Raw genomic sequence first — 26,861 nt, forward strand, 5'->3', positions numbered from 1 at the left:
ACTTGGATTTGGGGGGGGGATGAAAAATAGTCTCTGCCAGGTGTGTCTGTGAATTACAAAGACTTCTTAATAAGAACAGCAACAAGGAAACACATTTCAGTGACATTTGGCTTACAACACTCTGTATGGGTGGAGCCTTACAGAAATTGATAGAGAAATTCTAACTCAACAAGTGAAACCAAAACATTAACTCCAGTCTTTGTTACCTAATACAAGCCCAGTGACCCAAATGGACTTTGGAAGTCTGTCATAACAACTCCTGGGCAGGTGCATTTCACTTGTTTTAGGAGTGATGTTGACCTGCCAAAGTCTAGGCCCATGTGGCACTGAATCAAAATCATATCAATCCCTCTGGCTTCTGGCATGGAGTACAATGCCAGATCTAATTAGAGTCTTAAGAAGAGTTTGGTAAATATGCAAATACAAACAAAACAAGAGACTTTCCTCATTCCAAAGTGATTTCTCATCAACGATTAGTTCAAAAATAATAATAAGCAAAACAATATTTTGGTTTAAGTCTATAGACAGAAAAACTGTCTATATTGTCCGGTATCACTCCCCTAAAATTCAGTTACTCAAGACAGTTCACACTATGAAATTTTTGGAGAATCCAAGTGATACTGACTATCACATACATGATAAATGAGGAGCTAAGGTTATGTCTTTCACTGTAAACTACATGCTGATTCAAATCATTTACCTTTTCTAATAAAGGAGAAAGTGGTACTTTTGTTTGAATTGGTGGCTAATAAATAATATGCACATTTCCTCCTTATCATCGAGATAATATTAATTGTCATACAATATTAATTACTATTTTCAGAATACAAGCAGGATGCATAAAATAATTAAAAAAAAATCTAAACCAGATTACGGGCAAGAGCAAGCTTTCATGGTCCCAGTCAAAATTATTAACCAAGGCAGGTATCCTTACATATCAATGTGAGGGGGAAATGTATCTACTAGTAGGTGACTAGCCTGAAGACACTGTGTGGCACCACATTGGAAAAGTCTTCCCAAAGTAGTTAGCTACTACTCTGTTAGCACAAGGAATTGCTTATTTTAAATTCTGAATTGCTAGATTAACCACAGTTTTCTCAACAAATAGTAAGCATTTATGCTAAACTCCTAAGTGTCTTTTATTTTAAGACAAATGAGAACTAACCAAATGTGCTGTTTCTACTCCACAGAGATGAGTAATATGTCTCCCTTGTAATCACGCCTCCAGGACCAGAGATCAAAATAGAAAGAGTTACAAAGTGAACTACTGAGGACAAACAGTTTTGGAAATCTGATTTATCAAGTAATGCCCATTATTATGCTCTTTCCTCTCTCCATTTTTAATCATACACATGCCTTCTAAACTTGTTTGACTTTCCAATTCTTCACTAACACTTCTCTGCTTAATAACATTAAAAATCAGTATTTATTGTGTTGAAACTTATATTCTACTTCAAACATATTATGAAACACACATGCAAACATAGAAAAGAATATAATTCCCCTCCAGAATTTCAACTTTCTATTAAAATGCAAATATAATGATTTCATTAGCCCGTCAGCAATAACCAGAGTCTTAAATCAAACCAACCCAACCCAACCCAACCCAACATCTTTTCTATGTACATTTCAACTGCCCCCGAGATACACTCTTACTCTTGGATCATTTGTTGATGAATTTCTGGATTTGAATTTGCCATTACTGTCCCTGATCAGAAACGGAGAAGCACAATGTGTGATTTGAGATTTTTAAAATGTGAGCTGTATCCTACTCCCTAGACAGGCAAATATAAAAATACTTCACTAAATTTTAAGCAAGCAACCGGAAAATGACTCTTCTTCCATTCCTAAACACTACATGAAGGGGGAGGGGGGACTTAATGCAATTAAAAGTGTGTTAAGAGGGCAAGAGCCAGGAAATCTCACTTATAGTTCACATTCGACCTTCCTAGGAGTCTATCCAGCCCACGCTTTATTTTGCTGTAGGTACAGAACTCTCCATAGAAACTCTGTTAGCTTAGTATCTCTAGACAAGCAGTCCCAGTGAGAGAGATTCAGCAAGATTCGTGTGATGATGATGACGGTGGGGAAGAAGAACGAGAAAGAGAAGAAGAGCAAAGAGGAGGAGAAAAGGGACACACGGAGCAAGGCAGAGAGATAAAAAACCGAAGAGAGCAGCCAAGAGAGAAAGAGAAATTTGGACGGGACTGTTAGAAATCTGCTCTCTACTTCTCAGCTTCTTTCCCGGGATTGGGTTTCATTTCTTTCGGCGCCCCTGACCTTGCAGTCTTCCAACTCTCCACGCTGCCCCCCTCCTCCCGCCCGCCCGCCCCCTCCCCCGGCCTGCGCCTGCCTTTGTGTCTGCCTGTCACTTACCGGGGAACCCGACGAAGCAGATTCGGGAGAAGCACAAAGCCAGGGCACAGATTTGCCCACAAATTCTCTTACACACATTCCCCAGGCTGGAAGATCCAGCCCGACGCGGAGCTGCTGTACCTTGAGAAAAGTGGGTTCGGGTCTTGTTGGGGGAACCAGAGAAACTATTCTTCCCTCTCTCGCTCAGCACGACTAACAAAACGCGCGGACTTCAGGAAAAAACAAAACCCCACTGAGTGGACTCCAGTCCCAGACGCTGTGACACTCGCTGAGCGCGCCCCCCGAAAAGGGGACGCGGGGCAGAAAGGGGCGGACGCAATCGCACACCCAGACCCAGACCCCCAGCGGAGAAAAGGGTCGAAGCTGCTCTGTCAGGGTTCTTCCCGGGGTGGGTGAGCATAAACCAGAGACTCCTTTGCCTTCCACGAAGGGAAGGGGGTGGGGAAGATTCCAGGGAAAAGTCGTGCCCCCCAAAGCTGAACTATTTTAGAAAGGCAAGCAGAGAAAAATCACTTTCCGGAGGATAAAAGGCCGGGAAAGCGGCCGGCCGGACTCACAAAGGTAAGTTTCCTGGGGGAGGAGGACACGAGCATTAGCAGGAGAGAGAAGAGAACACAGAACTACAGGTTTAAGGGGGGGGGGGTGGAATTAAAACTATATTTGTCAGCCATGTTGAAGAGGCTCCAGTAATTTGTGAAGCTTCCCTCTTCCCTCTTGGTATTTGTGGGTGACACTGCCGGCTGGGCTCCCCCGTTCCCGCAAGCCCGAGAGAAAGCGAAGGGGAGAGGAAAGGGAGAGTTCCGCGGCATAAGAGAAGCGCTCTGACCTCGTTCTCGTCCCTCAGCCTTGCAGCAATCCAGCAGTTGCAGTCGGGTCTCCTTTCTAACAAATCCTAAAGGGCAGCCATCTTGCTTCCTTCTGCTTCTCTACGAAAGCAGCCTAGCCTCCGCATCAATATTCATAAGGCAGTTTGACGTCTGTTCTCATCACTCGGCTGGGCCGGCGTCTCGGGGCGGCCGCTGCGAGGGGGCGGACGTGACTCGCATGCGAGCCGGGCCAGGGCGCGCGGCGCTCGCGAGGAGGCGGCAGGGCCGCCCGAGCTCTCGCCGCTGCCGCCGCTCTCCTCCTCCTCCTCCGCCTCCTCCTCCTCCTCCGCCCCGCTTCCTCCTCCTCCTCCTTCTCCGCCGGGCCGCCTCCTCCCCCTCCGCCGGGCCGCCGCCTCCTCCGCCCTGGCCTCCGTCGCCGCCCCGGGGCCCTCGGCCCCGGCTCCCGGGAATCGGCCCCCGGCCCCGCGGCTCCCCGCGCAAAAGCCGGAGGCACCTGGAGCCGAACGTGGGGACGCGCAGTCGAGGCCGGGACTGGGGAGCGAGCCGGCGAAGCGCTGCGCTCTGAGGAGCGCGCGGGCTCCAGGGAACGTCCGGCCCCCGGACGACGCCGCCGTCAGACCCGGGGCTCCCCGGGGACCCTCGGATAGGTCTCTACCCCGGTGAAGGCTCCAGGCAGGCGCAAAGGGGGAGGCGGCATGTGTCCCTGGCACGAGGATGCAAGACCCTAGCTTAACCTTTGAAACTTTTTGTTGGTGCCGTTCCCCTCCGCCCCCTTAGACTAGGTGCACACCCCCCTGCTGCCTGGCACCCTCCCTGACTCCCACCTCCTGGCAGGTATGCCCTCACGCACCCCAGCGCGCACCCAGGTCTGCCCGCTCGAGCCCGCACCCCACCCCCTGGTAGGTCCACCAGCCCCTCTTCGCCCCCGCTTTGGCATCCTCTCTACACAGTCCCTTTAATCTCGCTCAGCAGAAGCACTCCCGAGTTTCTTCGAGGGCATGCCCTTAGTGCTTTAGGGGTCTGTAGTTTTAAAGACTCGACAAATTAGGAAATTGACCGAGGCCCGCTTCTCCCCGCCCCGGCCCACCTTCTGTTTACTTTGGCCACGTGGGCTGGGAAGGATTCACGCAGATCCAAGAGGGCTTTCTAAGCGGCGACTATCTACTTCTCGCTTGATTCAGTCTGTAAGAAATAAACCTGCACTTTCAAGTGCTTAAGAGCATCTATTTTGGAAAAAGAAAAAATTCAGCCTCATAATTAAGAAATGAAGAAATCGACCCATAAACAACTAACCTCCAAAAGGCGATCACACGATTTCTCCTGACGTTCGGTAGTCTACAACTACTCGCATTCATTGACAGTTTTTCTTTTCTATCGCCTAGTCGTTTTTACTTCTCTTTTAATGCTTTTCCCCACAATCATATGTTTAGTGTGACGATGAGACAAAGAACAAAGCCCACGTGAATCGTTATATCAGTTTTTGAGATTTGCTCTCTACCTTTAAGAAGTTCTCACTTTTATCAAATTTCAAATACATATTTGGGGCACATCTTGTACGGGATCGCTACATTGTGATCATGATACTCAAGTCAACACACGTTATTCTGTGTCGTTCACTTTTTTGTCCATAATTTTTTTTAGAAGTGAAGTCTTTCTCTAATTTTAGGAAATTAGAATATTTCCTCTTTGAAAAGGACTGGAAAAAAAGGAACTCTTATGTGTTATGTTGTTACGAGAAAAGTGTTTAAAGTAGGTTCTAGTGAAACATTGTTTATTCCATTTTGAGACAAATTGACTTAGATTTTTGATTTCGCACTAGTCTAAGCAAAACTGTTTGTTTCCCTAAGCATGTAAAATGAATTTCTGTCTTTTCTAACTGCACACTAATACGTCATTGAAGTCTTGGCAACTGCTAGGAGGCTTTAAACTGTTTAGGAGGTGCCTTGTAATTTGTTTTTCAAGTTCAAAAAGTAAAGTTTTCAAAGACTATGATGTACATTCGTATAGTGCATGGTACAGCAGAATTGGGACCACATGGACTTTGGAGTCTGACAGACCTAGATGAATCTTGACTCCACCCCTTACTAAAAGTGTGACCTTGAACATTCTACTTAGCTGTTTTGTGTATCAGTTTCCTCATCTGTTAAACACCTTCTGAAACAGTGTGGTTGTGAGGATTAAATAAAACAACTGGTAAGTGCCCAGGTAGTTATTACTATTACCAATCATAAGCCATCTATTTTCAGGGGTTTTCCTTGATTCACTAGCAGTATACAAGTAATTATATCGTTGTCTTCTTAAAGTACATGTAGCAAATATTGTATTCACGTGTGTTTGATAGAAACACCTACGTGTTCCCTTAGCTATTTACAAGATAATTGGGAAAATGATGCTTAAGCTCACTTCCTTCTCATTTCATCTTTTAGACCCTTCTTTCTGTTGTAACAGGTAGTTCCCATATAGCTGGAATCACACTTGGCTAGCAGTTGATTTTGCAACAGGCCCTGAACCCTTTCTTGCCAACTTCTTTCTCTGAACCTCCACCCCACCCTTAACCACCATGACATCTGCTAATTTAAAAGAAAATGCATTACTCCTGTTGGTTATTGTGACTTTTCCACAGCAAAATAAATAAATAAATAAAATTCTAATAGTCTCCAAGTGTAAAACATTTTAGTGAAATTATATATTTTTGATTTTTAAAAAGTTCTTTCTTAGTTGCTATTTCTGGGAAAGAAAAGCTGTAGTTGCACATGATCAGTTGTTTGCTGCACTTCAGTGCACATTTGGATGGGTAATTCAGAGCCAGCTTTTATTAATTTTGTGCATTCTAGAGATTCCTCCTCCTATAGGTGTGGATAATCTATTTTTAAAAGATAATTTGTTGTTTTAACAACAGTAAATTGTTACCAAATTCCTTACCACTTTTCCTCCAACTAGAAAGACCAGTACTGCTCCTACACAGAAAAATCCTTGCTTTCTTATTGGGGGTGAAGGGCGGGGGGAGACAAATAGAACAGGTTCCACGACATGCTATTTTGTGTTAGAAATTTGACTTGATTGGCCTGGGCACCTGATGTCTAACTTAGTTGCTCAGTCTCTAAGCCTTTTAGGGTGGAGGCAGCTTCCTGTATGCTCTGTCCTTTAAAGAGTTGGCAACAGCAGCTTGCTTTACAATGCAAATTTCTTGTATTAACAACAGCAAAAATAGGTGATTCTTAATTTCCTCTCCACCTGGAGAATAGGAAATTTCTTTAAGGACTTAATTTTCTCTTTAACATAGAGAAATAGTTGTGATACATACTCCTTTGAAAGAATTATGGTGGTTTAGCAAAAACATTAAATCATAGCCTGTTGTTTCCCATCTCCAAAAACATATTTCTGAAGTATGACATATAAAGATTCTCTGAGTGCTTGAAAGACAATTGACCTTGAAGCAGCACAGCAGTCATTGCTATGAAGGGGCCTTGTTTCTTTTGTATAATGATATTACTGCACACCATACAAAGGTATATATTTACATAAGCAGAATGCCTATTTAAAAAAACTCCAAGAGATAAAACATTTAGTCATAACCCTTTAAATTATTGATACAAATTACTTTATTAATACAAACTATTATTTTCTAAAATCAAGGATCACAATATTATGAGAAACTTAATAGACACTCATTAATATGACTTGTACTTTTTTCTGATCTTGTTTCATATGGTTAAATTATCTTTCTAAAATTTGGAAATTAAAAAAAAAGATACAAATGATATAACCCTAACTTAAATCAGGAGCTACCCAATGGGGGTATTGATATTATGGGAAAAAATGAAATGTCAGATGAAACTCAAAAGTCTAGCCCTGTTAAAATATTGCCAAAGACATTATAAAGAGAACATTAGGATCATTAGCGGAACTGTCACTAAACATCATGGAACTGCCTCCAGAAGTATTGCAAGTGTCTTGCTAATATCAATCTCTTTTCTTCTCATAAATTCTGACTTTACAATATAGTAACTACTCTTATTCTCATCCAAATTTGGGAACTCATTTAATATCCTACTTTCTTTTGAGAAAATAATTTTTAACTTCAATATTGAAGTTTATTAGTAATTACTTCAGCACCATTCTACATTTCTATAAGATTTTATAATTTTTTGCCTTTTTTTTTCCCCATGGCATATGGAAATTCCCAGGCTAGGAGTGGAATCAGAACTGCAGCTGCTGGCCTACACCACAGCCAGTATAGGATTGGAGCAGCATCTTTAACCTATACCTCAGCTCATGGCAACGCTGGATCCAGGGCCAGGGATCAAATCTGCATCCTGATGGATACTAGTCAGGTTTGTTTCTGCTGTGCCACAATGGGAACCCCTGGATTTTATAGTTTTAAAAGCATTTTTGTACACTATTTTATGGTAAAGTGTACACTAACAATTTAATATACAAAATCATATGCCATATTCAAAACGGCATTTAATTCAGTCCCCATCTTATAAAAATGAAAAGTGAGGTTAAGTGACTTTCTCAAGGGCATACAGCCTGCAAATAGAGGATCACCTCTCAAACCCAAGTTTTGTGAAACCAAGAACCAAGCTTTTTCATTATGCCCAAACTATCCTCATATCTTTTCCTGCTCATCTTCCTTTAAATTTTTCGCACCATTATTAGTACTGACTGGTCTAAGAAACTTCCCTTCAAAACTCACAGTAATTTCCCATTATTCTCTATTACTTAAAAACAAAAACATAGCTCAACACCTACATTTACATATTTTAGCACTACATTTAATGTCTTGCTAAGTACTGGCTATGTACCAAGCCTTGCAATAATTCTTTTCATTTATTGCCTTTTAATTTAATGCTTAGCATAACCAAATAAGGTAGGTAATAGTTTACTGAGAATTAAGAGTTGAGTAACTTGTTTGGGATTAAAGAACTGGAACCAAAGTCTAAATCTAAATCTAGGTTTGTCTGATTTTAAAGCTCATGTCCTTGCAAGCTGCACTGTGCTATCTCCCCCGTTTAGCAGATACAGATATCTATGTTTAATCCCATAAATTTTTCATATAATTAGTAAGGGGAAAGATGTTTTTCTGTTTGCTCAAGGGGTTTTGTTTTGCTTTGTTTTTATAATAATGTCGGTGTTCCCCATCTCTTCATAAAACAAAAGCAGAAACAAAAACTCTTCTGTCTAAATCTCTACTTGGTTTTTCTTATCATTTGCTTTCTACCTTGTTTCTTTGGTTTCCAAATGTAGGCTAGAACTCTTTGGAACAATGATTATATTTGTGTAATAAACAAATGTGGTGTCACACTTCTGCCTACTCCTGCACCCCTTTAACATACGTTTTACACCACTAACAAATTGTTTACAAAGATAAGTTCTGCTGTTTTCAATATTAGTATGTTGAAAGGAGGTTGCACCCTTGATCTCCTCCTGACTTCCTTGAATGACTTAGGGCTCATTCCCGCCAAACAGGGAAGCTGGCAGGTGGAAAGAGCGCCACCTACTGAAATTGTTCATAGTACATGGATCTTGGGGGATAAAATACTCAGAATGAGATAGCACCAAATCTTTCCATTGGGAAAATAAGTCAGAATCACCCATGGGGCTTTTGAAAAATATGCATAATTAGGTTCCACTTCTCTACCAATAGCAGCATTTTGGAGATACTGATAAATGAGGTCTGGGATGGGGCTGGAGTAACAATATTTTTCAAAAAGATTCACTGCAGTCATATGTATGACTCTGCTTAAAAAATCACTGGTATTGCTTAATGTGTAAAAAATATGATGAAAATGATTAATGTTTACAGCTAATCTTAACAGGTAACAGGCATCCAGTGCTGTCATTCGTGGCGTGTCCTGTGACAAAGAGCAAATGTGTTTATCTCTCTATAGTCTGGTGAAACCCTCACCTCTTTGAAAAGATCCAGCAAATCTTCCTCTGACTCCCTTTCTGTATTTCAGGTTGATTAAATCCTTCTAAGTCCTCTTGTGACAGATTAAAAAAATAAATAAAATAAACAACTCCTTGAGGAAGAGATAAATAATTAGCAGTCAAAGAATAATCCAGATTATTAGCAGTGAAAAGAGAAGAGTAGGGGAAAGTGCAAGTGATAGGATTGATAGGCTGGTGCAGTGGGGAGAAAGGAGTATTAGAAGTTGCTTGAGATCAGTTTGTGAATAATACTTTTGGATTTTTGTTCTAAAAAGAAAATTCTATTGGTTGAGTTTTGTCACATTTTTTTCTAAAAACTTTTTTTTTTGTCTTTTGTTGTTGTTATTGTTGTTGCTATTTCTTGGGCCGCTCCCTCGGCATATGGGGGTTCCCAGGCTAGGGGTTGAATCGGAGCTGTAGCCACCGGCCTATGCCAGAGCCACAGCAACACGGGACCCGAGCCGCGTCTGCGACCTACACCACAGCTCACGGCAACGCTGGATCGTTAACCCACTGAGCAAGGGCAGGGACCGAACCCGCAACCTCATGGTTCCTAGTCGGATTTGTTAACCACTGCGCCACGAGGGGAACTCCCCTAAAAGCTTTAAAAACCATTCTTTAATCCAGGCCATTGGACAAATTTTTTCTGATTTCTTGCTTTTTACAAAATAATGGTCATGCAGTAGTTTATGAATGTCTTACAAAGCCTCATGCTAACAGTGCAGTTCTTCCGGAAAGGAAGAGCTATAGAGATTAAGCTAATTTTAGGCCCCCATGAGTTAAATTCCCCCCTTTCTTGTGATAGTGTGAATGGAAAAGAAAGAAAGAAAGATAAAGAAGACAGTAGGGTAGTCACTCTTTGACATCCAGTTTTTCTTCAAATATTCTAAAGTGTATTTTCATACTTTCTAGAGATGCATGAGAAAATCTAATGAGATCTGACTAAGTGCCAATTCAGAGCCTGTGGGGAGGCCAAGTAGTTTCCTGCAAAGATCTATGCTACCAACCTCTGTTTAATTTGTTTTCTTATTTTACATCTTAAAGTCCAATACTATCATCATTTGGCACAAAATCTCCTTGATCTGCCAGTAATTAGGCACACCTCTAAGTTGAACATGGGTTGATTGCCAAGCAATTGTTCTGCATTTCACAATGACTTTAATCCCCAAGAGAATAAATTATATTTAAGCTGTGACCACAAAATGGGGGTTCCTGAAAGAGAGGTTGGAGAATAAGGTGAAAAGAAACACACACACATTAAATCAGAACATCAAAAACAAATGCTAAATAAGCTTATATTTTGGGGAGGGGTCTGTAACATTTATATCTCTGAAATCTTATGATAAATGACCCTGGTTAGACTGGGGTAGAGAGAGAGGGGGAAGTGAGAGCCATTGGAGAATGGTGTATTTAGCATGGGGGAGGGGGTGAGCATGTCAGGTGGGTGTGATTCTAGAGGTGATACTGATATATTTAAATGCATTATCCCATGTAGTCTTTACAGTAATCTTTAAAATTGGTTAAGAATCCATTGTTGCCATGAGCTGTGGTGTAGGTTGAGGATGCGGCTAGGATCCCGAGTTGCTGTGGCTCTGGCGTAGGCTGGCAGCTGCAGCTCAGATTAGACCCCTAGCCTGGCAACCTCCATATGCCACAGGTGCAGCCCTAGAAAAGACAAAAAGACCATATATATATTCTTTCCACAATCGGAAACCAAATGGAAACAACTAAACCAACTTTAATTCCTTCCTAGGAGCAGAAAAGATGCTCTGATCAACTTGTGACATTGTATCTTAGACTGATACATTTGTATTCCTTGCTATGCTCATACAGGCAGAGAAGAATGCTACAGTTAATGGAAGAATTTAGGAAAAGTTTATTTGGTGTTTTCGTTTATTTATTATTTACATTTTAATGTAGGCTATCCACTGTGGTAGGAATTCTGTTCATTCCAAATATGATGTGAATGTTAATCTATTTCCTAAAAACATTTTGAAGGGAAAGAATACAAGTTACACAAAGTTATGAAAGATAAAATTTTGGAGTTTTTCCTTGTTCTCTCCTTTCTCAGGCCACAGAGAAAGTTGTTTGTATATAGGTGTGTGTGGGGGGTGTGTGTGTGTGTGTGTGTGCATGCGTGTGTGCGCACACCCGTGGCACATGTATGTATGTGTGAGTGTGTGTGTGTGTGTGTGTGTGATGGAACCAGGTCACTAGACAAGAAGACACAGACATACATTTTCATAAAAAAAAAACAAAAAAATTAAAAATATATGAAATTAATTGAAGCGGTTTCCCTTTCCTTGAGTTGGGCTGGAGAGGGTGAGGTTTGGTAGATTTAGTTTAAGTCAGTTTTAAACTCACAGATTTTCTAATGAAACTGAAACTCAGAATGAAACTTCATGCACATAATCTAGAATGAGTGAAATGTTTTGTTCTAAACTATTTCATGAAAAGATAAGTTTCATACAATTCTAACCAATGACAATGCTCTCCAATAGGGCTGCTTACCAAGCAATAACACTTCATCACACGTCCTATATCTTTAGGGGGGGAAAAGAAGCTAATGTAGAGGAAATTTAGTGTAGAATTGTGAATTTTTGGTGACAGTAGTTATTTTACTTGTAGCATACATTTTTACTTTTGATTTTTTAGAGACTTCATACATGACAGCCTATATGGAGGGTGTGGACCTTGGGAGTAATGCATAAAATTCCAAAGTATAGCTTGGTGATCTTAGACCTAATTATAGGTCTCACTTTTTAGTTGGGAGCTTTTTGAATTGCTTTGACCATGAAAGGGTTGTGGTATAAATTCAGAGGTTGGGGAGAAGCTTACCAAATGATTTGAAATGACTGAAAACTAACCTAGTTGAGACACTTTCTCAGAAATATTAAAAAAAAAAAAAAAACCTAATGATGAAAGATTGTTAGCCTCATTTTCCATTGCAAAATGGTTCATCTGAAGTTTCTAAATTGTCATGGGTTATGGCAGTGCTTGAGACATTGATGTATCATTTGTGTTTCCATTTCACCTTCTTGAGAGGCAGCTTGAAATCAGCACATGACTGGAACCAGAGTCAAATGGTGTCATTATGGGAGTCTGCTCAGTAAATCCTCAAATCACAGAAGGATTAGAAATGGATGGAAGTACTGTCACAAAACATCCTTTAAAAGGTGTACTCACAATGATACATCTGGTCATACTTGTTTTACATTAGTGGTGGCATTTCATGAAGGAGGTCTGACCTGGTTAGAAGTGCCACAGACTAAGGACTGTCACCTGAGACAAGTAATGAGAAGTCCCTTGGATATAACAGTGGGGCATTCATTGCAATCCTGGGCAAAGTGCGCTTAGAAGAGTTGTGGTGACAGAAGCCAGATTGCCTGAGGCTGAAGAATAAACAGGAAGTGAGGATGTGGAGATAGGGAGAGAGATGTTTAAGGCAGATTGGCTGCAGAGAGAAGCCAGGAGATAGCAGAGAAGCTGGGGGGGGGGGGTGGAATTTGAGAAAACAATGTTTTAAGATGGGAAAGACACAGCTTGTTTACTGATGGGAGAGAGCAAATGGAGGTGACTGGTTAAAGATACAAAAAGGAAAAGAAAACTTATTGAATGAAGTCCCTGAAAAGTCAGGTCTTTTAAAAGAGTATCTGTTGACAAGTGGAGAAGAGGCTAGGCTCCTTGAAGTTGGGGCGGGGGGAGCGGTGGGGGGGACAGACAGTTTGTTTAGTTTAAAGATTTCTTTCCACTTTATGTATTACAGACACAGGCTAAAAGCATTCATTTCACTGGGCCTTCCCTCCATTTCTCCCTTACTAGTGGGCTCTGAAGACTTTCTTCTCAAGTTTTATCATGGCTTTCAAAAGAAAGAGGGATGAGGTCTGAAATGTATTATGAATGAAATGCCAATGTTTGCAAAGTGGAGGTGGTGTCTATAATATAATAGAAATCTCTAGAAGAGTGTATTATAAGACACTACAGGTAATAAACAAATCAAGGGATCCTGCACTGGCAAGTAATTCTCCACCTGGGTAATGTGCAGTGATGGCTTTGGGTTCTAATCCATGCTTCTTACTACAGTGACAGCTCATGGTCCAAGAATAATCATAAGATTATATACCAAGTATTGATTGCCTACTGAGTGCTAAGCATAAAACACATATTATTTTTATACTCTTATAAGAATCCTGCAAGGTAGATATGTATTTTCAGTCTACGGATAAATAAAGGCTCAGAAAGAATGAATGAATTTTTACAATCAAAGAGCTGATTAGTGGCTCAAATAGCTCTAGAACCCAAGTTTATCTATGTCAGAGTATGAGCACTTTACACTTAGTAACATGATATATCTTTCAGAAATATCTTTTTTTTGGGGGGGGGGGGCAAGTCCATGGCATGTAGAAGTTCTGGGCCAGGGATTGAACCTGAGCCACAGCAATAACCAGAGCAACAGCAGTAACACTGGATCCTTAACCCACTGAACCACCAGGGAGCTCCCTGAAATATCTAATTGAAAATTATGTTTGCCCCAAGTTTTCCTCAGAGTCATGAATTATTATGCAACTAAAATATCCTCTCTTCTATATAATAGTGAACAACCAATCTTGGAAATATTGGTATTGGTGTACAGTGGAGAGAGAGTTGGAGGAAAAATAGATCCAGAAATATTAAGATTAATGGCATGAGGAGAAGAGTCTTGTTTCATGCAGGGGGAACTGCAGATGGGAAAGGCCAAACACAGAAATGGACATATTTTATATCAAGGCCAGTGTGCCTGCAGCACACAGAGAAAGGAGGAGAATATGATCAGATGGGGCTGGTAAGGTAGTCAGGGACAAGGACAAGGCCTTATAGGTCACAGTTAGTATTGAGTCTGTTTTTTTTTATTTTTATTTTTATTTTATGCTCTTTAGGCCCACACCAGCAGCATATGGATGTTCTCAGGCTAGGGGTCAAATAGGAGCTCCAGCTGCTGGCCTATTCCGCAGCCACAGCCACAGCAATGCCAGATCTGAGCCGCATATGCAACTTACCCAGCAGATTGTGGCAATGCCTGATCCTGAACCCACTAAGCAAGGCCATAGATTGAACCTACATGCTCTTGGATCCTAGTCAGGTTTTCAACCTGCTGAGCCACAACAGGAACTCCTTTGTCATTATCTATTGATTTAACCTTCTCAGGATCCATCCTTCCTTTTTTCAGGTAATGACCTATGATTTATCCTTGGGGAACTACAAGCAAATAGGATGGGGGGTCCCCAGAAAAAAAAAGAACCAGGCATGGCTTTCTTGACAGAAGAGAGGCCATTGTGGCCTATGCCATGTTGTAATCTAAGCATGGTCACAATGCTTGCCCCTGAACAGGTCTCCGGTGTAATGATCTTAAGAGAACTGGTGGACAAACTTATCAGGCAAGGGAAGTATTGAGCGCAAAGATAATACATCGATTGTAAATAGTCTCAGTTCTATTTCAGTGGTAAAGACTGGCCTGAAGCACTCAACCACCAGATCAGCCTGAACCTAAGGCATAATGATGGACCTTTTCTGACCTCATGACTCAGTCAACTAAAGCTTCTAAAGCTTGGATTCTGTTGATGGCTCAGTTTTGCTACTGGGGAGACATTGCTTTGGGAAAGATCCCAAGTCTTCTTTGATTTGTTATCTTTGCTATTGTTACTTCTCTTGCTTGAAAAGTTTATCCTTCTGTTCACTGAAGATCATTATTACTGAGAACTGTTTGAGGGCAACACTGTAACCAGGCTTGGATCAGAAAATGGCTTAGGCCAAAGACGGCTTCTCTTCTGTCACAAAAGCCATGCCTGGTTCTCTTTCTCTAGGGACACCTCTACCCTGTTTACATTTCTTTAGCTGAGAAATGGAACACAGCACTTGATTAGCTTGCTCTCTGTGGTATCTTGGGACACAGGTTATAGGTCTACAGAGACTAGAGATAGGAAGATATGTCTGGGACGAAAAAATCAGTAATGTACTGCTTCTGTTTTTGTGAGGTTTAGTGAGGTCCTTCAAGAAAGGGAAAAAAAGCTGCAGATAAAGCTGGTTTATCTGGAAGCAGTAAAAACACTAGGAGTGTCCCTTTCGCCCTTATCCTGAAATCCTAGACAGGAGTTAGAAACGTTATAACTGTTTGGAGTTTGAAAAGTCAAGTCTTCTGTTCCAGTCTAAATTTAGTGCTAGCAAAAATGGGGAGGGTAGAATGAAATTAGAAGATAAGACAGAAACAGGAGTGCCCCCCCCACCCCCGTGTCAGAACACCAAGGTTAATTTTTAGAAGACAGAAACAATCCCATTGGATCTAGAATCAAGGATTAGCTCTCAGTACTAACAATGGCTTTTGTTGCTAACTCAGTGAATTTAGTAGAAACAAATTTAGTAAATTTAGAGTTTACTAAACTTTTAAGGAACTTGAGTTTCCAGAGAAACTCAAACACCCATAAACTCAGGGCTGTGATTGCTCAACCCCCAAGGCAACAGTCAGGATTCTGAACCCACAGCAACAGAAACAGCACCAGTAGTAGGGTTTGAAAACCAGAGAGTAAATACTCACCAGTGCCATTCTCAGCTATGGCCATACAGGACAGATTACAAGGGAAATCATCCCAGAAGAAATATCCCGAGCAGACAAAAGGGGTCCCCAAGAAATTCACTCTGAAGCCAAGACAAAGTATCTCTCTACTCCTGTCCAGCAACTAGTACACTGCACACACCACCCTCCTCCCACTTCTCTCTCTCTCTCTCTCTCTTTTTTTTTTTTTCAAGTAGAAGGCTTCATTGTAGTTATTTTGTTTCCTCCTCACAAATGCATGTTACAGTTGTTGTAGATGATTAAATGCATCATTTTACAACAAGTTTCTGCCCCAGGAGTGATGCACATCAACAAGAGAGTCTAGACTCAGCCTGGGTATAGTAACTGGGTAAAACTTGGATGGTGCTGGTATATGTTTTTGATTCCACACGATATTATTGCTTGATGTAGGCTTGGGGAATTTTGAATTTTATGTATAAGAAAAAGCTGTGTGGATGTTGCATAGCCAGGAGGTGAACTATAATAAACAGCTGTTTTGGCCTATTTAGTATCCATTTCTTCTAGGTCCACTCCCTGATTTTCCCAGGGGAACTATGCTTCACTTTCATCACATGTGATGAGGTGACTCTGACTTCACTTTTAGCTTCAGACATGGCCAATCAAAACATTATAAACCTCTGACTTTAGTGATGGGTTCTGGACATCTGAACCACATGCTGGAATCCAGGTCAGTTTAATCAAAAGCAATGAGACAGTCCGGGGTCTGGGGAGGAGGCATTTTCTTTCTGTTGGGATTACCACAAATGTAGACTACAAGCTTGAGGTTTCAAGTACCTATCATAAAGAACTTACTTGAAAATAGAGCTAAAATAGACCAAATGAGAACTTTGGACTCACTTCATCTAGCTGAACCTACAAATAAGGTAGCCTTGAATGTTTTCATTATTTGATTCAACCCCTCATCTCCACCCCACTTCCCACTTTCTTGGGGGTTATCTAGTTTATGTTGGGTTTATTTCCTCCCCAGTTGAAAGAGTCTTGAACCCAAGAGCAATGGGAAGTCATGAAATGGATATAATCAGGTGAGAGATGTGATCAAATTTGAGATTTTTGAAAAACAAATTTTGGTGTTCCTCTGGAAGGAACGCCACTAAAACGCATCCCATTTCCTTCCCCAAAAGTAATCAAGAGAAAGACTCAGAGTTCCCATTGTGGCTCAGTGGAAATGAATCTGACTAGCATCCATGAGGACACAGGTTCGATCCTTGGCCTTGCTCAGTTGGTTAAGGATCCAGTGTTGCCATGAGCTGTGGTGTGGGTCGCAGACTCTGCTCGGATCTCGCATTGCCGTGATTGTGGTGTAGGTCCGCAGCTACAGCTCCAATTCAACCCCTAGTCTGGGAACTTCCATTGCTGCAGGTGCAGCCCTAAAAAGACAAATAATAATAATAGTAGAAAGATTCAGTGGCTAACTGTTGTAACTACATTTATACCCAGTGTTTGTAGGGAGACCAAATGTAACTGTGGTTAGGGATTATCACTGGCTACCAAGTAGATAAGTATGATACACACATTGTTACATTTACTCTCCTTCAGCCTCTACTATCTGATCTCCCTTCACTTTCCATAGAATTCTATCCATGTATACTTTTCATCACGTCAGTTAGCATTTCATAGATGAAATAACTAAGGTTCTGGCTCATTCTCTGTGAAGTGAAAATTTGAAAAGATAGTTGGTAAGCCTCCTTTTTTGTTTCCAAGATAGAAATATAGTAAGCAATTTTCATGAAAAAAAATGGAAGAGAATCGGCCCACCAATTGTTATAATTATCTATAGCAAGATAAAGAATCATTTATTGACATTAATTATGTCACATGTGCAGAGATTCATTAAGACTAAGAATAAATGTTGGAAATTTTCTAATGAAGTTAGAAGTGTCCTGGCTGTCTTCTGGTACATCACCTTAGCTAATCTTTAAAAAAAATTCAAGGATACAGCTTATAGATCACATTTTAAATGTTATTGCTTTCTGCTTCATCTCCTTTCCCTCCTGTTAGCCAACCAAGAAGAATGTGCGCCCTGACCTGATCAATGGGAAGCGGACAGATACACTCCCCGCTTTAGGGATAAATGGGGGGAGGGGTCTTCCTTCTTTGTGCGTGCTTTTTGAGCACTCACACCCTTCTGCAGAAGAGCCTTGTGGAGATCTCCCATGTTCACGTGTGTTCTACTTTCTGACACTGATGGTCCAAGCCGGGGTCACTTTCCTCCAACAGATTAAATCTGCATCCTCATGAATATTAGTTGGGTTTGTTACCACTGAGCCATAATGAGGACTCCCGACTTTTCCTTTATTCTCATGATGTAGAATGCCCTTCATGGCAATGGTTGTCAAACTTAAGAATAAAAAATTTCACAGTTCCCATTGTGGCGCAACAGAAATGAATCTGACTGGGAACCATGGGGTTGCGGGTTTGATCCCTGGTCTCGCTCAGTGAGTTGAGGATCCGGCATTGCCATGAGCTGTGGTGTAGGTCGCAGACATGGCTTGGATCTGGCATTGCTGTGGCTCTGGTATAGGTTGGCAGCAATAGCTCCAATTAGACCCCTAGCCTCCATATGCCATGGCTGTGGCCCTAAAAAAGACAAAAGACAAAAGACAAAAAAAAAAAAAAGAATAAAAATTTCCTAGGAAGCTTAGTTAAAAAGATAATTTTTGATTTTATTCCTAGAGATTCTCATCTACTAGGGCTGAAGTGTAGTCCAGGAGTGTGCACTTTTTTTTTTTTTTTTTTAAGGGCCACACCCACAACACATGGAAGATCCCAGGCCAGGAATTGAATCCAAGCTTCAGCTGTGATTTACACCACAGCTTCAGCAACGTGAGATTCTTAAACCACTGTGCTGGCCTGGGGATTGAACTTGCACCTATGCAGTGACCTGAGACACAGCAGTCAGATTTTTAACACACTGAGCCACAGAGGGAACCCCTAGGAATCTGCACTTTTAAATAAGCATCCCAGATAACTCTAAGTAGTCTTAGAAACTTTACATGTGGAAGATCAACACTGTCCATGAAAAACTGTGTGTGCTGTATGAAGAGTAAGGGTCTATATAACAGAATAGCAAGGATATTTCTAAACTTATAATTTGGGGGGCACAACAATTTAATTTGATTAATCAGTTTATAAGTAATGTTCTTACAAACTGTTAACTCTTTTAAAATTAGTTTGGATTTAATTCTATCCGTGATATAGAGAGAACTTGAAACATTTAATTCTGCATGTTCTAAAAATGGCCTTGAAATATGCTAAAATTATAAATAATGATTTCATTATAGGAAATGACTGAGAATCTGAAATTTATATGAGAAAGACAGAAAGCAAGAAATAGGCTTTTTACTGCAACACTCAGTGCTAAATGGAAGAAACAGAAGTTCTAAACTTGAATAAACAAATTTAAGGAGAGCATGACAAGATTAGTATTCAGTTCATGGGTGTTTCTGTAACTTTCTAAAGTAGTAAGAGGTAAGAAAACAGGTAAGAAAAATGAAAGGAAGTATTAAACTTGGCTCTTCTTACTTCAAATCCTCAAGTCTAAAAAAAAGTTTAAGAAACACAATTTTAATGTCTTGGTGGAAAACCAGAGACAACCTGGTGGGGGGTTGAGGTGGGGGGATGGGAGGCCCCAAGCTCTATACTTTTAAACCATTCCTTCATTTTTGTTGAATTACACATCTTTTATTTCTAATATGTATTTGTTGTGAAGAAAAGAGGGCCGAGTTTTCGGCTGAGGGCTTATTCCTCTTCCTCAGAATGCAAGAAAAACACAGAAAGAGGAAAATTATGACCTAATGCAAAATTTCCTTCAAGGCAACTATGTTCATTTCATGGTAGGAAGCAGCTGACAACGAGGTTTGAGTTGCAGGAGAGAAGCATATTTGTCTCCCAGCCAAGTGGCTTTAAATGCCTCTATCATCAAAGGAGGAACCAAGCTGCACCTCACATCTATGCAACTTAAGCATAAAGAGGTAAGAAACTTCTCACACATTAATTGTCTTCAGTGGAGTTTTCAAATGATTAAGCAGTTTGCCTTTAATGAACATTTTCATAGGTTGTCATTAAGTGTTTTTGTTCTAGAGGAAAGAATGCACTGTTACTCTGATATTAACATTATTGCTCTTCCCCCCAACAGAATCAAGGGTTACTTTGCATAAACAAACCTTAGGTCTTATCTGGTATAAATATAAATTTAAAAAGTTACTACCGATTAATATCAAATTTCTTGACAACTTGTGTATCTGAATATGGGTGAAATACTATTATGTCCTTCTTATTGCAAAACACAAACTTTAAATTAGCTATTTACACAAAGATACAGTGTCACACCACTCTGAGGAATAATTGTATAACATAATGCCAGTAATATGTTCTTTTAAACATTTTTTTAAAATTAAAGTATAGTTGGTTTAAATGTTGTGCCAATTTCTGCTGTGTAGAAAAAGTAATATGTTCCTTACTGAGGACTTTTAGGAAAGATAATTTTGAGAAAAATGAGTCAGCTTTTTAAAATGGCTTTTTTGTATGATTAAATTCTATTGATATATTTAAAAATTTTTTAACAGTAAGTAGCATTTCCCTCCGTTTAATGTTATCACTACATTACCACCTTCTAGTTATGAAACCTCATGATTCATTATCATTAGAAAAATTTAGAAAGTTCTGATGATATAATGCCTGACTTGGCTTCCCATTGTAGTATTCCAGTGTTAAGATACCAACCTATACATATAATTTTTTTTTTTTACACTGTGCTTTTGTTACACTGTGCTTTTGTTATACTGTGCTTCTGAGCCTCAAGATTTCCTTCTTTATAACAATATTCTTTTTCCTCCATAATTCTCAGTAAAGTTTCTGAGGAAGAAGGACCTAAAAATATAGATCCCTCCCTACATTTTGTAGGTGAAATTTTGCATAATGATTGGCTAAGGGATATTTGCATTAAGAAGTTTGAGAGTATTGGGGATAATTCACTAGACCCATTCCCAGAAAACAAAATACTCTCTTGGAGACTTTTATTCAACAAGTTAATCTAACATACTAAACTAGTTTCCTTTTGAATAGAAGCAGAAGATGGTAAGCATGAAGCCTCATTTACTGTTCGACAGACTTTGTTATTCAAAACTTGGCTTCTGTGGCCAACTCTAAGTGGTCGAGGTTTGGGGTAAACCCTCCTGTGGTTTTACAAATGATTGTCCTTCAAATCTGAGTTGCTTCAGATGAGTCCATATGAGCATCAGTGAAGCCCACAACTTAGGAGCAACCTTCTCACTCTCCAGTCTGTTTTAACCAATATCTAAGAGTAGGTGTGGCCAGGGAATTCATTCCCATCATGGCTCAGTGGTTAATGAATCTGACTAAGAACCATGAGGTTGCGGGTTCGATCCCTGGCCTTGCTCAGTGGGTTAAGGATCCGGCATTGCCATGAGCTGTGGTGTAGGTCGCAGACACGGCTCAGATCTGGTGTTGCTGTGGCTCTGGTGTAGGCTGGTGGCTACAGGTCCGATTCGACCCCTAGCCTGTTAACCTCCATAAGCCACAGAAGTGGCCCACGAAATGGCAAAAAAGACAAAAAAAAAAAAAAGAGTAGGTTTGGCCACAGGAAAATTGGCTGTCCCCATAATGTCATGGTGTTAGGGATATCTGCCAATTATTTCAAAACATAGAGAGTATTGGCTGGCCTCAGTGAGACAAATGGAATTTAGCTTTGAAAACTGATGTTGTCAGTGCTTTTGTCTCTACTATGCCTCCTGGAATCTCATTCAAGTACATTTTGCAGTAATGTGGTTACTACCTTATTGATCTCTGAAAAAAGACAGGCTCTTTACCTTTTAGAGGAGAAAACTGTTCTCACCACATTAGGTTAAGGTCAAGTTATAAACCCTAAGTACTTTTCATTTCAGCATAGATTTTCCCATCTGTCCCATGAACAATTTCTTTGGCCAAGAAGAACATCTACAAAAGCACAGATTTTATGTCTGGATTTCCCTAGGGAATAATAAATAATTGAATTTTCTGTGTTTCAAAAATATTTGAAATTATGATCATAGCTTGTGGTAAAAGAAACATGCATTTCCATAGGTCCAAAAATGTTCAGAAAATGTTCTCAAACAGCTTATGTGAGGAATTACACTACTCAGTTGGACAGACTTCTTTTCTCCTATAAAGAGGCACAGAGTGACTTTTCTTATTAAAAACATGTGCCAAAGATTTTTGCTACAATCTCTATATTATTTGCCACTTTGAAAGATATTTATGTATAATTTCCTTCTTGGCACTGGTTGACAGTCCTTGTCAATTAAGATAAACCTTAGAAATCAATAATATAAAGCTAATAAAATCAATATCTAATGTTACATAAGTGGATTTTTTATTTCACTTGCTTCTCACATTCTTTTCAAAGGTTATTTTGATCCATAAAATGTAAGAGTTGTCAGGACTTCCAGAATTTTTATTCTTGCTAGAATACTGTGCACAGCAGTCTTGGAAAATGAGAAAATACTGACATTTAAAGTTTCTGGATCATTTTAACATTTAAAACCCCAGCAACTTATCTATGATGCTAATTTTTTATTGAACAACAGTTATTGAATTCAGAAGGTATGTTCATGTTAGTCACCTTTATAATTACATCAAGCAAGTTTTAGTTTATCAAATTCCAATGCATTCTCCCACTTCTTTGTGTACTTTTTAGGTATGCCATCCTATCATTTGACAGTTACATACTTAGAGTGTTGCGTACCACAGATGATTAGGGGGAAAAATCCTCTCTGAGGAATTTCCATTTGAAATAAGGCCCAGATAATACAAAAGAACCAGACATAGGAAGATCTGGGGGGAAAACATAGCCAGAGAGAATAGCAAGAGTCAAGACTCCAAGGCAAGGCAGAGATTTACATGTTCAAGCAACAGAAAAAAAGCCACCAGGACTAGCTTGTAGTGTGGGAAAATGTAAAGGGAAGAGCAAGCAGACTTGGGACCAAGGGACGGAATTTGGAATTTACCCTCATTGCAATGGTTTAACCTGTTGAAGGATTGAAGGGAGTGAGGAACATGTTCAAATGACTAAAGATAGTCTCTTCTTTTCTGTGGAGCCCTCATCAAAATGCACACTTGGCCAAATTCTGATGTACAGATTCTTTCCTCCTGTTCCATAATTTTCGTGGTAATTTAATCACACAAATATCAGATTCTTGTGTTCTCATCTTAATGAGTATAAGACATATATGAAGTGGGATGGCTGGGGAGTTTGGGGTTGGTAGATGCAAACTGTTCCATTTAGAATGGATACATAATGAAGTCCTGCTGTATAGCCCAAGGAACTATATCCAGTTTCTCAGAATATAATATGATGGAAGATAATAAGGGAAAAAGGAAGTAAAATGTATAACTGGGTCGCTATGCTGTACAACAGAAACTGACTCCACAGTGTAAATCGACTATACCCTAATAAAAATAAGTTAAAAAAAGAAATTTATTTCACTGGTTTTGTTTTTATGGTTTTGAATGTTATGATACACTACTGATTACAGTTTTATAAAGTGGATACAAATAAACAAATATCATCAGGAGAACATTAAAAATTAAAGTCTTTCACAAATGAACTTAACTACTAAAGAGAAACAGACTCAGAGACATAGAGAACAGACTTGTGGTTGCTAAGGGGGGAGTGTTGGGGAGGGAAGGATTGGGAGTTTGGGATTAGCTGATGCAAACTATTATATATAGGATGGATAAACAACAAGGGCCTACTGTATGGCACAGGGAACTCTATTCTATATCCCATGATAAACCATAATGGAAGAGAATATGAAAATTGTATGTATGTGTATCTATAACTGAATCACTTTGCTGTACAGCAGAAATGAACACAGCAGTGTAAATCAATTATACTTAAGTAAGAAAAAAATTAAAGCCTTTAAGTTCCCGATTGTATATTCTTCAATTCAAATGAAAAAGTTTAGTCCACTTAATACTAGAAAGGTTATTCTTTAAAATCTTATAGAAATTTTAGAGAATAATGGAGATTTTCTCTTGCATGAGAAATGCATATGCTTCATCTAGATTTTGAAATTCATTAATGTAAATGGCTACTTTCTTGACTTTTGCCCCTTGGATAATTTTGTCTTTCTTTTCTGTTAACAGGCTGGATCATCTGCATAGTATACTAACAACCCAGATATTTGAGATGACATCTATTTCAAATTGGGATTCTGCAGCAAATTATGAAGGGAATACCATTTAAAAAACTCTGAAACTCATGGACTTGGAGAACAGACTTGTCGTTGCCTAGGGGGAGGGAGAGGGAGTGGGATGGACTTGGAGTTTAGGGTTAGTAGGTGCAAACTATTGTATCTGGAGTGGATAAGCAATGAAATCCTGCTGTATAGCCCAGGTAACTATATCTAGTCACTTGTGATGGAACATGATGGAGGATAATGTGAGAAAAAGAATGTATATATATGTGTGACTGAGTCACTTTGTTGTACAGTGGAAATTGATAGAACATTGTAAATCAACTATAATAGAAAAAATAAAAATCTTAAAAAAAAACCCAACAACTCTGAAAGCCTCTGGAAACATGTAGATCATCCCATTGTAGAAGTCAGTAAGGGCTAAGTACTTATGTCTATTGTGCACATGTTTTTGTTTGGTTTTTGATTTTTTTTTTTTTTTTTTTTGGCTGTGCCAACATTATATAGAAGTTCCCAGGCCAGGGATCAAACCCACACCACAGTAGTGATCCAAGATATTGCAGTGACAATGCTGGATCCTCAACCTGCTGTGCCAAAAGAGAACTTCTGCAAATGCTGATGTTAAGTGTTGGCATTCACCAGAGAAGGATATACAGTGAACAACCTCTTTAGGGTGTTACATTTTCTATTCTCTTCCTCTTTTTTTTTTGAGAATAGAAATTCCCAAATTTCTATTCTCTTCCTCTTTTTCTGGGCTCCAAACTCATTTTTATATTCCTCATGTATCTTCTTGTTCCATCTTCCCCTTCCTTTACTGTCACGTAGTCTTAATCACTGTATTATGCCTCTGCATAACCTTTTAAGTGATCCCACATATCTATAAAAATTCTTTTATCAACATGCTACCATTAAGCCAAAGGCCTGCCCTTGGCAAAACTAGAAAATAAATCCTTCATGAGCCTTTACCCTTTCCTTTAAGTCTTTGTTGACTTCTTTTTAGCACATCTACTCTACCAAGTATCCAAAATAAATCCTTCATGAGCCTTTACCCTTTCCTTTAAGTCTTTGTTGACTTCTTTTTAGCACATCTACTCTATCCAAGTACCAAGGTCTCAGAGCTGTACCTTTGACAACATGAAAGCACAGATTCAGCTAGATCATACTGGAAAATTCTCATATACATATCCTGAAGTTTGAACAATTGATGAGGAGTCTCATGTGTGCAAGGAGTGTATGCATTTTAGCATGGGATAATTGGTTAATTCAAAGGACTGAGAACTTAATCATGAAATGTTCAGAATAATCAGGTCAGATGCCAATCATGTCCATTGTCCCTAGAAACTGCCCTGCCCAGGAAAGTAGCACCAGGCTCTATGTGGAAAGTCAGAACTACTGTGACAAGAGTGGGTGAGCACCTGGGCAACTATGGCCCATCCATGCAAATGTCAATACACTATAAGACTGACTAGTACAAAAGGTTCTGTCCAATAAAGGTGTGATAATTCACTAAGCCAAACAGCCTATCTCCTTTGGAGTTTTGTGTGGAGATTTCAGGAAGAATTTCCTGTAAGAGTACATGAGCAGAATGAGCAGGCCAGTCAAGAAAAATAGAGATGAAAATAGGAGAAAAACCATAAGGCAATAAAAGAGAAAATAATTGGTCCCAAGTGCTTTGGCTATTTATTGCTTTGTAACGAGTTACCCCCAAACTTAATATTTATTTGCTCATGATTCTCTGGGTCAGAAATGGGGGCAGAGTTTGGTTTGGCAGTTTTTCTGCTCCAGTAGGTCTGAGACATTAACTCATTTGCACTCACCTGGTGGTGGAGCTGGACTGGAAGTTCCAAGCAAGCTTTACTCACATGTATGGCGTGTCCATACTCCTTCACACAGGCTCTCACTCTCCACATGCTTAGCTTGGGCTTCCCTCTTGGTGTGGTGGTCTCTGGCTAATGGAACTTCTAACATGGTGGCTGGTTTCTAAGGAGCATTCTAGAGGGCCGAAGGCAGAAATATACAGATCTTTGAAGACCAGCCTTGAAAGTTACACAGCCACTTTTGCCACATTCTATTTGTCAAAATGTGTGATAGGGCAAATTTAGATTCAAGGGGAGTGGAAATAAATCTCACCTCTTGATGGGAGGTGTGGCAAGAACTTGCTAATACCTTTAAGTCACCCTATCAGGGTTATGTTAGAGCCATATGGTTTTCCAGTTCTGAGTCTATGTACTATGCAAATGGAAGGTCCCAACAGACAGCCCACCTGGGGTGGTGGTGGTGAGAATGGGGTGTGTTCAGTGCCACTTGTTGTTACTTGCTGATCATCACTATGCTTATTAGTAATGTTTTGTCTAAATCATTCCACATATACAATATCTCTCTAGTCTAGGGATATAAATGAGAACTTTAGCTTTCTTGAAAGCTTGGTTGGCAATTATTTTGTATGGATCCCCTTTAAATGTACTAAAAAAACCCTTATTAAGTTACTAGAACAGTAAAAATATAAAACTAAAAAATGCAAAACAGATCTTTGTGGAAGAATTTTCTAAAAATCTTTGCAGAGGAGAAAAAAGACATCTGGCCTACAGTATGAGTATAACAGGAGTGAATCTGTTGAAGAGGAAATATGAGAAGGATTAGACATTTATTTTGTGCCCCATTAATCTTGTGAGTGTCCATGTAATACAGGTGAGTAAATTCTTCTCTGAGCTATCTGAAATGACAAGGGCTTTTCAGAATAAATGCTGTTTCTACATTTCTTTTTTTTTTTTTTCCTATATCTTTGGGCCGCTCCCGTGGCATATGGAGGTTCCCAGGCTAGGGGTCTAATCGGAGCTGTAGCCGCTGGCCTACACCAGAGCCACAGCAACGCAGGATCCGAGCCACGTCTGTGACCTACACCACAGCTCAAGGCAACGCCGG

At 39.9% G+C, this 26,861-nt stretch overlaps 1 protein-coding gene and 1 long non-coding RNA gene across 2 annotated transcripts in view; one reads left to right on the plus strand and one right to left on the minus strand.

Moving 5' to 3' along the window:
- Positions 1-3,523, minus strand: part of TET2 (tet methylcytosine dioxygenase 2) — a 132,498-nt gene extending 128,975 nt beyond the window's left edge. Inside the window, exon 1 of the mRNA XM_047799514.1 lies at positions 3,203-3,523. The gene's annotated coding sequence lies outside the window, so the exon portion shown is untranslated. The remainder of the gene's footprint in view (positions 1-3,202) is intronic.
- Positions 1,956-24,028, plus strand: LOC125138213 (uncharacterized). The gene is made up of 3 exons (XR_007137604.1): positions 1,956-2,937; positions 19,026-19,715; positions 23,890-24,028. It is a non-coding gene; the product is annotated as an uncharacterized LOC125138213 (long non-coding RNA).
- Positions 24,029-26,861: the final 2,833 nt, after the last annotated feature.

Source organism: Phacochoerus africanus, chromosome 10 (genome assembly GCF_016906955.1).
Source record: "Phacochoerus africanus isolate WHEZ1 chromosome 10, ROS_Pafr_v1, whole genome shotgun sequence".
Taxonomy (NCBI): domain Eukaryota; kingdom Metazoa; phylum Chordata; class Mammalia; order Artiodactyla; family Suidae; genus Phacochoerus; species Phacochoerus africanus.